The sequence below is a fragment of the Macaca mulatta genome, chromosome 5 (genome assembly GCF_049350105.2).
Source record: "Macaca mulatta isolate MMU2019108-1 chromosome 5, T2T-MMU8v2.0, whole genome shotgun sequence".
NCBI lineage: Eukaryota > Metazoa > Chordata > Mammalia > Primates > Cercopithecidae > Macaca > Macaca mulatta.
In genome coordinates, this window is record NC_133410.1 from 52,896,148 (window position 1) to 52,912,967 (window position 16,820).

The 16,820-nt window shown below is 36.0% G+C and overlaps 1 protein-coding gene across 2 annotated transcripts in view; it reads right to left on the minus strand.

Annotated features, from left to right (window-relative positions):
• CFAP299 (cilia and flagella associated protein 299) overlaps positions 1–16,820 on the minus strand; it is a 646,399-nt gene that overhangs the window by 75,251 nt on the left and 554,328 nt on the right. The window lies entirely within an intron of this gene.

Here is a 16,820-nt window from a genome sequence, read left to right on the forward strand (position 1 = left end):
TCCCTTTAGCATTTCTTCTAGGACAGGTCTTGTGTTGATGCAATCCCTCAGCTTTTGTTTTTCTGGGAAGGTATTTATTTCTCCTTCATGCTTGCAGGATGTTTTCACCAGGTATACTATTCAAGGATATTTTTGTTTCCTTTCAGCACTTTAAATATGTCATACCACTCTATCATGGCCCCTAATGTTTCCACTGAGAAGTCTGCTCCCAGAGGTATTACAGCTCAGTTGTATGTTGTTTGTTTCTTTTCTCTTGCTGCTTTTAGGATTCTTTCTTCATCCTTGACCTTTGGGAGTCTGATTATTAAAAGCCTTTAGGTAGTCTTCTTTGGGTTAAAGCTCCATAGTGTTCTATAATCTTCTTGTACTTGAATGTTGATATGTTTCTCTACGTCTGGGATGTTCTCTGATATTATCCATTTGAATATCTCTTTATCTGCCTCCTATCTCTTTATCTGCCTCCTCTTTAAGGCCAATAATTATTAGATTTATCCTTTTGGGGCTATTTTCTAGATTACATGGGTGTGCTTCATTGTTTATTATTTTTTTTCTTTTGTCTCCTCTGACTGTATATTTTCGAATAGGCTATTTTCAAGCTCACTAATACTTTCTTCTGCTTGATCAATTCTGGTATTAAGAGACTCTGATGCATTCTTCAGTATGTCAGTTGCATTTTTAAGCTCTAGAATTTCTGCTTGATTCTTTGTAATTACTTCAATCTCTTTGTCAAATTTATGTGATATGATTCTAAACTCCTCTCGGTTATCTTGAATTTCTTTGAGTTTTCTCCAAACAGCCATTTTGAACTCTCTGTAGAAAGGTCATATATCCCTGTTTCTCCAGGATTGGTCCCTGATGCCTTATTTATACTGGTGAAGTTATGTGTTTCTGGATAGTTTGATGCTTGTAGATGCTCATCAGTGCCTGGGCATTAATGAGTTAAGTATTTATTGTTGTCTTCATAGTCTGGGCTTGTTTGTGCTTGTCCTCTTTGGGAAGGCTTTCCAGATATTTAAAGGGACTTGGGCCCCAAGCCCAATCATGCTGTGATTTTTACAGGCTCATAGAGGTACTGTGTTGGTGGTCTTGGATAAAATCTGGAAACATTCTCTGGATTACCAGGCAGAGACTCTTGTGTTTTTCCCTAACTTTCTTTCAAACAAACGAAGTCTCTGTGTTGCACTATGTGGAACTGCGGGTGTGGTGATGCAAGCACCTCTGTGGCCACCATCATTGGAACTGTGCTGGGTTATATCTGAAGCAGGAACAGCACTGGGCTTTGCCCAAAGCCCTTCACTTGAAAGTAAAGAGTTCCCCCAGGCCCTGGGAACATTCAGAGATGCTGTCTGGGAGCCAGGGATTGGAGTCAAAAACCTTAGCAATTTACCCAATATTCTATTCTGCTGTGGCTAAGCTAGCACTCAAACCACAATAAAAAGTGCTTCCTGCTCTTCCTTCCCATTTCCACAGGCAGAGGAGCCACTCCCTGTGCCCATTACCACCACCAGTCCATGGGGTGTTCGGCCAGGCCACCACTGATGCTCACTTAAGGCTCAAGGGCTCTTTTGTCAGCTTGTGGTGAATGCTACTAGGCCTGGGACTCATCCTTCAAGGCAGTGGGCTCCCCTCTGGTCCAGGGCAGGTCCAGAAATGCTGTCTAAGAGGCTAGGTCCAGACTCAGGGACACCAAGACCCTGCTTGTTGCTCTGCCTCACTGTGGCTGAGCTGGTACCTATGGTGCATGGCAAAACCCCTTTACTTTTCCATCTGAAGGAGTCTTTCACAGTAGCCACCACAGCTGGGAATGTGTTGGGTCACCCCTGAAGTCAGAACTTCTCAGTGCCTAAGGCCCATAGTGTACTCCCTGAGTATCACTGTTGGTTATTCACGACCCAAGGACTGTTTAATCAGCAGGTGACGAATCCTTCAAGGACCGGGTCCTTCCCTTCAAGGTATCTGGTTCCCTTCTGGTCCAGGGTGTGTCTTGAAATGTCATCTAGGAGGCAGAACCTAGAATGGAGGCCTCAGGACTCTGCCTGGTTCCCTATCCCACTGTGACTGAGCTGGTACCCAAGTTGCACAACAAAGTCCTCTTTTCTCTCTCCTGTCCTTGGGCAGAAGGAACGAGTCACTTTTGTTGCTGTGAGCTGCACTGCCCGGGATTAGGAGAGGGATGGTGCAAGCACTCCCATAGCTGCACCATCTTGTATCTCCCTAGGTCATATTCCACCCTAGTTCACTGGCTCTAAGCCTAATCTAGCACTAGGAATTGCCTAGGAATTGCAGTCCTTGTGTCCTAGACTACCTTTCAAGTTTATCTAGAATCCCAGAGCACTTCAGCTTGTAGTAGTGGAGCCTGATGAGAAAGTCAGGTTCCAGTTGCTGGGATGGGCAATTGCCATCTGGCTAGGACTGGTCTAAATACTCCCTCCATGTGTGGGCACTGGCTGAGCCCAGAAGGTCCTTATTCTCTGCTGCGTGTGATAGGGCAGCAATGAGTTCAATGTAAAGTCACCCATTCACTAAACTCTCCCTCCCCAAAGCTCACAGATTCTCTGAGTGGTATTACTGCTGCTGGGGTATGGGGGAGGGATGCTGGTGGTGATTTAAGACTGTCTCTCTGAGCTTCTTCCACGCTTCTTTTAGTGATAAGAAGTTAAAACCACATACTGTGATTGCTTACTGGAGTTTTGGTTCTTGTGACAATTGTTAAAAATTGTGATTGTGCTTTTATGTGTGAAGATACTTGTTAAAATGTGGTGTTCCAGTGAATGGGAGGTGGGGGGATGAATGATGCAGGGTTCTATTCTGTCATCTTGCTCTACCCTCTCTCCTTTTATTCTTAGTCTAGCTAAAGGAATGTTAATTTTGTTTATTTTATTTTTTACAAAAAATTAGCACTTAGTTTCATTGCTCTTTTCTATTTTTTTGGTATTCGCTATATAATTTATTATTTTTATTATTTTATTATTTTCTTCCTCTGCTAGGTATAAAGTTAGGTTGTTTATTTGAAATATTTTGTTTTTTTCTGAATGTAGGTGTTTATTGCTACACACTTCTCTTGGAACTGCTCTTGCTGCATCCCATAAATTTGGGAATGGTGTATTACCATTTAAATGTGTCTAAAGACATTTTTAAATTTCCCTTTTGGTTTATTCTTTTACCTGTTGGTTTTCAGGAGTGTGTTGTTAATATTCCACATATTTGTGGATTTTCCAAAGTTCTTCCTATTTATATCTAGTTTCATAATATTGTGCATGAAAAAGAAACTTGATCCAATTTTTAAAAATTTATTGAGACATTTCTGTGGTCTGACATGATCTATCCTGGAGAATATTTCTTGTGCACTTGAGAAGAATGTGTATTCTGCTACTGTTGAAAAGTTGATCTATAGTGTTGTTCAAGTCTGCTGTTTTCTTACTGACTTTTTGTTTTATCTATACATTGTTTAAAGTGGAGAACTGCCTCATGTTCTTTCTTATATGTGGGAGCTAAATGACGAGACCACATAGACACATAGAAGGGACTACCACACAACAGTGCATACTGGAGGGTGAAGGGTGGGAAAAGGGCGAGGATCAGAAAAAAATAACTGTTAAGTACCAGACCTAATACCTGGGTGACGAAATAATTGGTACAACAAACCTCCATGACACATGTTTACTTATGTAAGAACCTGCATATCCTGCACATGTACCCCTGAACTTAAAATAAAAGTAAAAACAAACAAACGAAAAACTAAACAAACAAAAAAGTGGACTATTGAAGTCCTCTATTATTACTGTATTGCTATCTCTCCCTTCAAATCTGTTGATATTTGGTTCATATATTTAAGAGCTCTGAGTGCATATTTTAGAAAATTATATCCTCTTAATTGGCCTCTGTATCATTCTATTATGAACTTCTTTATCCTTTGTGAAAATTTTCTATATAAAGTCTATTTTATCTAATATAAGATTAGGTAATCTTGCTCTCTTTTAATTATTATTTTCATGTAACATTTTTTTCATGAAAATGTATTCATTTTCATCCTGTTTGTGTCCTTAGAGGTAAACTGAGTCTTTTGTAGGCAGCATATGGGTGGATAATGTTTTCTTATCCTTTCAGCCACTTTTTTGATTGGAAAATTTTACTATTTGCTTATATAGTAGTTATTGATAGAGAGGACTTTTAATTGTCATTTTGTTGTTTTCTGAACATTTTATAGTTTCTTTGTTCCTTTCTTCTTCTCTTGCTGTTTTTCTTTATGATTTCATGATTTTTATAGTGGTATGCTTTGATGCCCTGTCTTTATATTTTCTGTATCTTGCACAGGTTTTAATTTGTGTTTACCATGAGGCTAATATATGCCATCTTTAGTTATAACAGTCCATTTTCACATGATAAAACTCAAGTTCAATCACATACAAAAACTCTCAACTTTTCTTCTTCATTCCTCTCATATACTTAATGTTATTAGGGTCAAAATTTTTAACTTTTAATATTGTATATTTATTAGCAAATTATTGTAGTTACAGATATTGTTATGCATTTGTCTTTTAACTTTTATATGAATTGAACATGATTTATGCATCACCATTATTATCATTATTATCATTATTATATTATTTCTGTTTCTATCTCCTTACCTTAAACAAAGAGGTTTATAATTTTTTGTATTTTCATGCTTCTAATTAGCATCTATTTGTGTCCTCTTCATCTTGAAGAATTCCCTTTAGCATTTCTAATAAGGCAGGTCTTGTAATGAGCTCTCTCAATTTTTGTTTGGGAGATTTTCTCTCTCCTTCATTTCTGAAGGATAGCTTTGCTGGTATATTCTTTTTGGTTGGCGGCTTTTTCTGTTTTGATATTTTGAGTATATTATCTTATTTTCTTCTGTGCTACAAAGTTTCTGCTAAAGGTATACTTACAGTCTTACGGTGATTATCTTGTATGTAATGAGACACTTTTTACTTACCACTTTGAACTTCCCTTTTCCTTCGACTTTTATAATTTGATTACAATGTATCTTCGTGTAGACCTCTTTAAATTCAACCTACTTGGGTTCCTTTGGGCTTCATGAATCCAGCTTTCCATTTCTTTTTTGAGACTGAGGATGTTTTCCATCATTATTGCTTTAAATCACTTTCTACCAATTTTTTTCTCTATTCTCCTTCTCTAACTTTCGTAACACATACACTGATTATCTTGGCAGAGTTGCATAAGTTTCTTAGGTTTTCTTCAGTCTTTTTCATTCTTTTTTCTTGCTCTTCTGATGGAACAATTTAAAATAACCTGTCTTTAAACCTACTGATTTTTTATTCTGCCTGACAAAATCTGCTGTTGAGACCTCTAGTAAATTTTTCATTTTGGTTATGGTGTTCCTCTGCCTCAAAATTTCTCGTTAATTCTTTTTCATCATTTCTATCTCCTTATTGAATTTCTCATATATTTCATCTATTGTTTTCCAGATTATGTTTAGCTGTCTATCCACGTTCTCTTGTAACTCACTGAGCACCTTTAAGATGATTATTTTGAATTCTTTTGCAATTCACAGATCTCCATTTATTTTGGGTTGGTTACTTAAAAAATGTTTTACTTAGGTTTTGTTATGTTTTCTTAATTCTTTGTATTCCTTGTAGGTTTACTTTGTCTTTATCTTTAAAGAAGCAGATACCTCTTCCAAACTTTATGTACTAGTCCAGACTCAGAGAGGTGTACACTGGTCAATAGTGCTTAATATGAGGCAAGATAGAGGCCAACTCAACAAGGAGCACACTGTAAGGCTGGGAACTTACTGGAAACTTTCCTCCCTTCTGGAGGAAAAGCCTCAGTTCTGTGCTTTTTCCAATTTTATAGAGCAGTACCAGCTATAAGATGATGTTTGTCTCCTTTCTTTGTTGCGCACCTTTCCAGAAGATTGAGCTCTGCTGGTTATTCAGTGCTTGTTATGATGCAAGATAGAAACTGGCTCCCTCCATGGAGGGAGCTTTACTTCCTTCCGTCTTTTCTGGAGGAAGAACCTCTGTTATGCACCTTTTTTCCAATCTTACAGAGCTGTTAGGGGATGCCCTCCCTTCCTTGGAACTGGGCTCTGCCAGTCCTTCAACACTCAGTATGAGATGAGAAAGAACCTCAGTCCATAGAGGGTTCTGAAATGCCTAATAAAATTCCCTTCACTTTCTTCCTTTTCTCCTAGAGATACAACCTCAGTTCTGTGCCTTTTCCTTATCTTGAATAGCAATGCTGGCTGCGAGGGAATTCTCTTCTCTTTTCTTTATTTCTAGTTGTTTAGAGGACTGGGATCTACAGGTTGTTCAGTGCTCAGCATGAGGCCAAAAGGAATCCAGACCCAAGAAGGGCACCCTGCAAAGGCAGGAGGCTAGGCGGCCAGGCATACACTGCAATCTCACTTTTCCCACTATGGGAGAGATCATGTTCTAAGGCAAGCTTCTCAGTGCTAAACTAAGGTTGTTTTTGGGAGGAACCCATGTAGATAAAGTAAAATTTCCTCTTTTTTTTTTTTTTTTTTTTTTTTGAGGGGGAGTCTCGCTGTGTCACCCAGGCTGGAGTGCAATGATGCGATCTTGGCCCACTGCAACCTCCGCCTCCTGGGTTCAAGCGATTCTCCTGCCTCAGCCTCCTGAGTAGCTGGGACTACAGGCGCCCGCCACCATGTTCGGCTAATTTTTTATTTTCAGTAGAGACGGGATTTCACCATATTGGCCAGGCTGTTCTCAAACTCCTGACCTTGTGTTCTGCTTGCCTCGGCCCCCAAAGTGCTGGGATTACAGGCGTGAGCCACTGCGCCCGGATGATTCTATTTCTTAACTGCATTCTGAATTTCTCCTCAAAATATTTTGGCACTAATACTGTTGTTATATTGACTTTTTTTTTTTTTTTTTTTTTCCCTCTGGAGAAACAAGAGCTATGACTTTCTACTTTGCTGTCTTGCTGACATTCTCCCACCTTCTCCCAAAGCAATAATTCTTATTTAAATGAACTCATTTCATGTATTTATGCAAAAGACATTCAAGACGACTTCCTAATTTGGAGGTATTTTCATGAACTTCAAGCCATTTCCATCCTCTCTTCCCTCCTTCCTTTCTTGTTGAATAGATTATTTTCCCCCTTTCTCCCCCCTTCCCTCCTTCTGTTTCTCCTTTCTTTCCTCTTTCATTTTTCCCATCCTTCATTTTTTATGTTCATTTTCTGAACTTTCTTGACAGTGCATCACAGTCGAAGGACTTTGGTACTCAGTTTATCCTGGAATTTAAACAATAGAATCCTAAGGGTCTGACTTTGTAGACCCCCAATTGCATGAATGATAGTGAAGAGAGATTACAGGAACTAATAAGAAGGCATGTCGGCATTCTGAATGACTTGACTTTTCATGTTTGGACTCATTTATCACTTTATTTATTTGAATATAAGAAATGGAGGAATGGTTGAATTCTGTGTTATGACTAGAGAAGCTGAACAACTTTAATAAGTGCCATTAACCCATTTCATTAAATTTTGGCACAGTGGTGCATACACATGTTACCAGATTGTAAGGTATGTTCATTAATTAAAATTGCACATCTTGAGGGCTTATCTGCTTCACTCACACTCTTTAAAAATAATATGTAAAAAATAAATAAAAATTAAACATAAATTTCAATTGAAAGTAAAAATGCTGAGTGTTAAAACAAATGAAAATACTAAGATGAGATTTTTTAGAGCCATGTAATCAACAAGTTAACATTATACAGCCACTTCTACAGCTAAATTTACATGTAATTCTTCTAATGTGTAATGGTCAGGGAATCAAAAATAGATAAATATACAGCATGCTGAAATGTTAAACAAAAATTGGACTATGGATTAGGAGACCTAAGATCTAGTCCCATTGTTGTTACATCTACCCTTTTGTCCATAAGCAAGCTAATTATTTCTTCATTTGTGGGGTTAACACTTAAGCATCTCTAGATTTTAGATTTCCAATTATCACTAGATTCCTAGGGCTACCCAAGTTGCTAATGTTGGACCACTGCACAAATTCTTCCTGAAATATCCTGATTTACATATACTCCAAGAATAGGAACTGATATTTCCTGATACCCCAGAGAGCGAAATGTGTCCCCTGAAGCATCATTACCTTAGCGATTTTATTGTGTGGTGTCCATGGAAATGTTATCTAAAGAATAATGATCATGGTACATCCTTATTTCTTTTATTAACCCAAATGATATGGTCATCATAAGACCTGAGACAGGGAAGTTGTAGGACAGTAGAGATATTAATTAATGTCCTCAAGTTTCTTTTTACCACATAAAATAAAATTAAGTTTTCCATGGAAATAATGGGTTTGAAAATTTGTGACATGACCTGACAAACTATCTCTGATAAGATAATATCTCAAGGAAAATGATTCTGAGTTCTAAACAATAAACAATTTAATTTTGGTGCATAACTTATTTCGACATTGAAAGTTGTGTACAATTCCAGCAAGCTCCACTTACAGCTTTAACTCTACTTAAATTCTGTTACCATAAGTACTATCCTTTCTTCTAATTTAGAAAATTTAATGAAAATAACTCTGGAAAGCAAGGCTAATTTGCTACTAATATACTTTCTTATAAAATGTAAATTTTAAAGAAAAAATAGAAAAACAAGTAGGTTTATATAAATACACAAAAGTTAGTTCATACTAGTTTAGGTACTACACAATTTTGTTAAACAAGGAAAATATATCTTTTTAGAGGAATAGTATAGCAAGTCTTCTTTAACCAACAGGTCAAACTGAGCATCACTGATAATGGGACAACTTGACATTAGGTGCTTCCTGATATGATGTAATATGTAATGGATAAGTTCTTGTCTAAAAAAATATTTATACTGAACAAAATGAAGCGTTTACAGATATCTCCCAGTATAAAGAAAATACAGAGATAAGAGAAATGAGTCACATATTACCACAAGGAAACAACCAGACAAGTTCAGAATGTGAAACAATCTAAAAGACAAGGGTCCTGTGTTTTTAAAAAGTCAATGTCATCACAAAGAAAAGAATATTTGGCTGGGAAGTATGGAGAGAGGTGCTCTTTTAAAGAAAAAGACAGTCAAGAGACACAAGCAATGTAATTTTTATACATTGATTGAATGATGATTCACACAAGTAGCTACAATACATTTTGGACATAATTAAGAAAATTTAAATATGAGCTAAACATTAGATGATTGTAGAAAATAATTATGAATTTTTTTATCTAGAATAATGTGATGTTATATAGAAGGATGTCCTTATACTCACGAGATGCAAGATGAAATATTTTAGGGTGAAATCTGTAAGCTACTTTCAAATGGTACAAACATAGACACAAACACACCAAAATACCAAACGATAATTAAAGCAAATTTGGAAAAGTGTTAACAATTGTTTTGTCTAGGTTGTGAGTATATTGGCCTTCATTGTACTATTTTTTGAACTTTTCCAAAACTTAAAAAGAATTATTAATAAAGAGTTGGAAAAGTTGCATAAAAATTTGAATGTATTTAATGTCACTGAACTGTACACTTGAAATGGTTAAACTGTTAAATTTTATGTTGTGTATTTTTGACCAAAAATGTTTAAAAGTTGGAAAAAATCTCATGTAAAGAGTAATCCTGTCTTAACCACAGTCAGTGTCAATAAACTAGAGGTTTTGTGAGATCTCTAATTATTCACTTAAGGTTTATCCAGAGACACAATCTTCAAGGAAACACATTCTAGACAACTAAAGAAACTACCAAGTGGTTGCTCTGGGATTCTGACTTTTTGTTTTAAAGCAATGGACCAAACTGCATGAATAATTTCTATCGTTAGATGACACAGACAGATACTTTAGTAATGATTCAGTAGGAACTGTTAGTCGTGGTTTATGGGTTATATGCACAGTATATGGCTTTTGGGATCTCTGCTCCATTTCTGAATTTTCCATGAAAGACAGTACTTAATATTTAGCTTGGAATAAAGAGAAGCTAAAATGAGTTAAGTATTAGAAAATTAAATTTATCTGTAAAAGAATTCCAAGTAGATATTACAAAAATTTTTTGAACCACAGTTCAGAGGATATGAATAGATTCTAAAAGTATCCTGGGACATGACTGAGGTTCAACAAGTCAGGGCCAATGTTTCCCTAAAGACTTTTAGGCTGAAACCACAATTACAGGTCACTTTTAATTCTGTTCAGAACTCTTCCACACACAAAGCTGTGGGGACACTGTAATTCCTACTCACAGTGACTGAAAATGAAAGCCTGGTTATAAGTACAAAGGGGGATTTTCTGCCAAGCTCAATGAAAGAAGGAAGTGGCAAGGGTGGGTACAGGATAGCCAAAATTTCCTAGTCTTAACTGTGGACAGCAAGATTGCTTAAAGTTCTAAAAAATATTCCCAAATTAGGTCTTGTCACATAAGACACATTCCTGCCAAAAAAATATATGACAAGGATTGGGATGTGGATACGAGGTCAAAAGTGACATCTTTACATGTCAAAGTCTTAAATGGAATAATGTACTGAATAATAATAATAATAAATAATGGCAGTGATCTCTGTTTGGTCCTAGATTTCTGGTTGTACATGTGTATGTGTCTGTATAAAACTTTGGTTAAGCCAGATAACACTTTTATGATACAGGTTCTTTAAGTGTTAAAATGTGAAAAAGGTCTTGTATTAGTCCATTATTATATTGCTATAAGGAAACACACAAGACTGGGAAATTTATAAAGAAAAGAGGTTTAATTGACTTATAGTTCCGCATGGCTGGGGAGGCCTCAGGAAACTTACAATCATGGCAGAAGGCACCTCTTCCCAGGGAAACAGGAGAGAGAATGAGTGCCAGCAGGGGAAATGCCAGATGCTTATAAAACATCAGATCTTGTGAGAACTCACTCACTATCATGAGAACAGTATGGAGAAAACTGCCCCCATGATTCAATTACCTCCCATCAGGTCTCTCCCATGACATGTGAGGATTATATGGATTACAATTCAAGATGAGATTTGGGTGGTGACACAACCAAACCATATCAGGTCCCTAACCTATAAGGTTTTTGTAAAGAGAATGTGAAATATTATATACACACACACACACACACATATATTTGTAAGTGTAATATATAATATTTATATGTAATATGTAATATATATATAAATTTAGTACAGTGCTTTAGTTGTTATTTAGTACTATGCACAGTAAGTGCTCAGTTAACATCATCATCATTTTTAAGTCATCATTATAATCATCTCAGACTCTGACACAGTTCAACCTTGTAACCACAGTGGTATGGAACAACCTGAGGGAGACCAAGGGCTGAAATTAACTCACTCATAGTGGGTTAGCAAAGAATATCATGACTAGGATAACAGAAAATATGAGCTCTAGAATCTAAGATAGCAGTTTAAACCAGAAGTCACAAACCCAAATGCCTAAAAGCAGCTAGCAGGTACTATGCATGAGTAACTCAAGGGTGATGGTGCATATGTCAATATAGGTGATTAGTCAAGTCTGGGTTAATCTAGTAAAAATATGCCCCATCTGAGGAAGCAGCTGTAGTTTAATTCTAGATGATGGTTGAGATGAGAGAATGCAGGCTCCGTATAAACGGATCTTATAAGTTTAAAGAAAATTTCAAATCCAAGATATTTTGTGGGGAATTTTTTTGTTTCTGAAACATTGACACAATTTTACATACAATTGTGCAGGCCAAATAAAAAATTCTGCAGGCAGATCTGGTCCAATGACTAATTGGTGATCTCTGGTTTCTGGCTTCTTACATCATTCCTATCTAAGATTAGTACTGGTTCTAAAGATTGGGGTGAGATTGAGCCTCTGTGTTGGGGACAAGTAGACCAGAATAGTGTTGCTTGATGGAAATATAGTATGATATGAGTCAGCAATGTGAACCACGGATGTATTTTTGAATTTTCTAGTAGTCACATTAAAAACAAATAAAAAGAAATAGGTAAAATTATTTTAATAATGTATTTTATTTAACTCAACGTATCTATCACATTATTATTTTAACATGTAACATTAATTACTAATAAGATATTTTGTATTTTTATGAGAAGTCTGCAGAATCAAGTGTGCATTTTACACTCACAGTACATCTTAATTTAAGGTTAGCCACACGTCAAGTACTCGGTGGCCATATGCGGGTAGTAGTTACCGTACTAGAGAGCACCAGTCTAGAGCATGCTTCTCAAAATTTAATATTGCTATGGTTTGAATGTGTCCCCTCCAAAATTTATGTTAAAACTGGTGTATTAAGTGGTAGGGCTTTTGGAAAGTGATAAGTCATGATAGCTCTGTCTCAGAAATGGATTAGTGTCTTATAAAGAAACTGGAGGGAACTAGTTTAAGCCCTTTTCTGGTACCATCTTGGAAGCAGAAAGAAGGCCTCACCAAATGGCAATTCTGCCAGCACCTTGGTCTTGGACTTTCCAGCCTCCAAAACCATGAGAAATAAATTTCTGTTGTTTATAAATTACCCAGTCTGTGGTATTTTGTTAATAGCAGTACAAACTAAGACAAATAAGCATATGGAAATACTGAGGATCATGTTAATATACTGATTCTAACTCAGTGGTTGAAAGAGAGCCTGAGATGCTTCACTACGGGTTCATGGACTGTATTTTGTGTATCAAGGAGCTAGGTAGTTGTGGTAAGTCTGCTTTAGCTAGCAGGTTTTCGCTCAAAGTATTTCCCCCTCTTTAAATTCAGTGAACCTCTGCTGAAGAGACTAAACTAATATTCTAATTAACAATTGCCATATTTGAATTTGGAAAAGCATTAATAACTTTAAAAATAGGCAATATTTTAATACTATTTGTAGAAGCCCTGGGTTCATTTACTGCTTTTTTTTTTTTTTTTTTCCTTTTTAAACTTGAGAATCAGCCAATATGTTACCAGAATGCTTTCATAAGAATGCACTTAAGCACAGGATAAGTGCGTATAATTCTAACTTCAGGGGCTTGGAACGTTAAACATTTTAATAAAACAGACAATGGGACTTCAAGGGAAATTTGACAATAATACCTTTCAAAGCTTTAGTATTTAAGGTCATTTTCTGGTCAAGGGTATGAATATTTCATGGAAACTCTAAAAAGAAACACAAAGAAAAATTTTTCATTTCCTCTTGATTATCCTATCTGAGGGATGGGTAGAGCTCTATAGGCAAGCTTTAGATCTTTGTTCAACAAATGCATAAACATGGAAATGTATGCAAATATATGTGGAGCCAAATATAAATGATTCTACATGGTACAGTTGTCCTTAGGATATAAAAGCTTAAACCAGGAATAGTGTTCTAGAGGTGAGCAGTGAATGAGAATGCTGAAGAACTTATCCTCTCTCATCACTGTTTCATTTATGAACTTTAGTAAGTGGTTTACTATTTATTTTATTCTCTCTCCGATGGTAAGAATAATGCTTGTCATGCCCATATCATAGGGAAGTGTGAAGGAACTTGAAACTGTAACCTACTATCCACTTATAATTACTTACCAGTGTGTTGAAAAGAAAGTACTTAATCTTAAAGACATAGTTAAGATGGAAGCTGAATTGAAAAGATTGCCAAGTGGTCAGGGCCCTTTCTAATGCTGCATTTCATAATAGTAGCAGCTGTCTATCGACATTTGTGTTTTCCACAGTAAAAATGCAAGACTAGATTCTAATCATAGACACAAGATGTTTGTCTCTACATAGAATAAAAGGCCGTGCCAAAAGGTAAGGATAGAGAGACTTTATGAAATATTTAATTTTAAATTTTGGCTTCAGTTCTGAATCAAACTAAGTATGGAACTTCATATATCAAAGGGACTTTTTTCCTTAATAACAACTGCCTAACTACCATATTCTATATTAATACTGGGCAGTTAAAGATATGAAATCAAAAGCAAAACTATAGTATCCTATAGGACAGTATATTTATGACTTTCAAAAAGGATGGGACTTATTAAACAAAATACAAAAGTGCAACCTGTAGAGGTAACGTTTAAAATGCATTAAGATGACTATCAGAACTTCTGATTTCTGACCATCAAAATCAATGAAAAAAAAAATAAAAGAAGAACTACACCCAGAGAGATGATATTTTGCAATACACATAAGAGGCAAAGGATTAATCAGTATCCAAAAATAAATAAAAAGAATCATATAATTTACAAGAAAAAGAATAACTCACTTGAAAGAATAGGGAAAAATCTTAACAGGTACTTTACAGAAAGAAAATCTGAACAGCCAATAAAAGATGCCCAATCTAATAAATAATCAAGTAAATAAAAATTAAAACCACACTGAGAGATCATTTATAACTCACTACAGTGGGAAAGAACAGTTTATTAATATCTTGTGTTGGTGAGGATGAGGGTTAACCAGATCACTTATATAAGACTTCTCATGGATACAAAATGATACAACTACTCTGAAAAATAGTTTGGCATAATCTGTACACTCTTTTGTGTTTCTGGCTTTGAATTTTCTATAAATTAAAAAATATATTTATTTTGTATTTCTGCATGAATTTCTTTCAAGGTAACCAAATAAGTGATAAGGAAAAGTTTTTCTCCATAGAAGAATTCAAGCTAAAAAACTCAGGATAAATAATAGAATTATAGATTCACCATTATTCAACCCTTAGTAAAAATATTTAGGTAGCTTTCAATAACAGATGCTAACACCATTGGGTGAAATTTTATGGAAAAATCTTATAATGAAGTAATTAGACTGGCATCACCTGAACCTACTGATTGAGCCCAGGAGATCTAAAATTGGGGCAATACTCAGTATAGAGCATCACATATTAAAATTTCTTACTTAGAAAAAAATTATACTCCATTTTATCAAATCAGTTTCTAGGGAAGAGAGGAATATAGACAGTAGAACAAACAGCATGATTTTACTGGATCAGTAAAATCCAGAATGTGAGACATTTGAGGACAATGATTTTTAGGACCTGGTTTCTCCAACGAATCAATAATATAGAAGATAAAGAGAATGCGGGGAACCATTGTAAAAAATAAATAAATAAATAAATAAATACATGCAAGAGGTAAAGATATAGTAAGATGAAATACAATATCACTTAAATTTTGATTGGTCAAATAAACTATAAAAAATAAGTTAGACAGCCAATTAAATTTTATTAAGGGTGAAAATGAAATGTGAACTAGGTATTAGATGACATTAGGAAAGTATTTTGTTAGATATGATAATGTCAAGATGTTTTCTTTAAAAATGTTACAAGATAAGGATCTATGCTGAAGTGTTTGCCGGTGAAATGAGATATCTTACATTTGCTTTAACAAAACAAAGCTGCTAAGATAATAGAATTCACGGTTTTAAATAAATTATTAGTTATAAAGGTGGTGATGAAAAACGGGAGGTCTAGGATAACATCTGGATTTTGCCTTTGGTTTCAAGGGTGGTGCCATTTGCCAAGACAGGTGATACAGAAGCAACAGCAGGCTTCAGAAATTAAAATGACTTTAATTTTGAGCATAAGTTTTAAGAGTCACAAAGGGCTCGATTGAGTTTGGGTACTATAAATTATCGGCAGCCATCCACAGCTTTGTGAAATTTCCTAAAATTTCCTTCAGCAGTACCCAGGGGTGTCGCTACAAGTGCAGTGAAAAAAATGTCTGGATCAATCTACTTTGGAATGTTAGTAGGTCAGATACAACCAAAGACCGAAAAGACATGGGCAGTGGGGATTATTGCAAGAGAGAAGTTAAATGAAACGTTATTCTAGGTAGGATAAGAAAGAGCTAAGTCCATTAAAGTGGTGATGGGAGTCAGGCTCGGTGACTGACGCCTGTAATCCCAGCACTTTGGGAGGCTGAGGACGGTGGATCACCTGAGGTCAGGAGTTCGAGACCAGCATGACCAATATGGTGGAACCCTGTCTCTACTAAAAATACAAAAAGTATCCAGATGTGGTGGTGTATGCCTGTAGTCCCAGCTACATGGGAGGCTGAGACAAGAGAATTGCTTGAACCCGGGAGGTGGAAGTTGCAGCGATCCAAGATTGCGCCATTGCACTCCAGCCTGGGCGACAGAGAGAGACTCTGTCTCAAAAACAAACAAACCACAAAAGGGTGATGGGTAAGGAAGTCTTCAGATAATATCAGTAAGGGTGGATAGAGGATAACAGGCATCTCACAAGAGGTAGGTATTGTTATAATCTTCAAATCTGAATATAGCAGTGGAGAGTTAAAGCATAATGCTGCTACTAATTTTGGGATTATATAGTTAAATAAGAGAGAATAAAATGTTTTGGCTTGCATGCTATTTGGAAAGGAGTAGAAGAACCCATCTGTGAATAGATTGGCAGTGTAGAGTAGATGCTAGGTGATAGACAAGGGTTCTAGAATAAAAGGCACTGGTCGGTAGTAAAAAGAATGATGGATGTGAAGGAATGGGTGTCCCAGAATAGGACAGAGATGAGAGAAATGAGGGTGAGCTGATCAGGGGCCAGCAATTTGGCTGGTGACCAAAGAAAAGTGGAGAAAAACATGTTAGATGAGTGGCTCTTGAGCCTTAGGGGCAGACCAAGTCCCAAGTGCTGCAAAAGCCTCATGAGGTTAACAAATTGTAGGCGCTACTTATCATTGAAAAGGAATGTCACTGGGAATTTACTTATCTTGTCTCTGAAAAATCTTTTTTCTCAGGCTGTTAAAGGAAAAACAATGCAACTATGCTTATTCCTTATTTTTAGAGTTAGTTATTTTCTTATTAATAATCAGTTGTATCACATTCCTATTGTGTATACATTAGCATTTTAGGCACAATGTAGACCATAAAATAAAAAGTCTT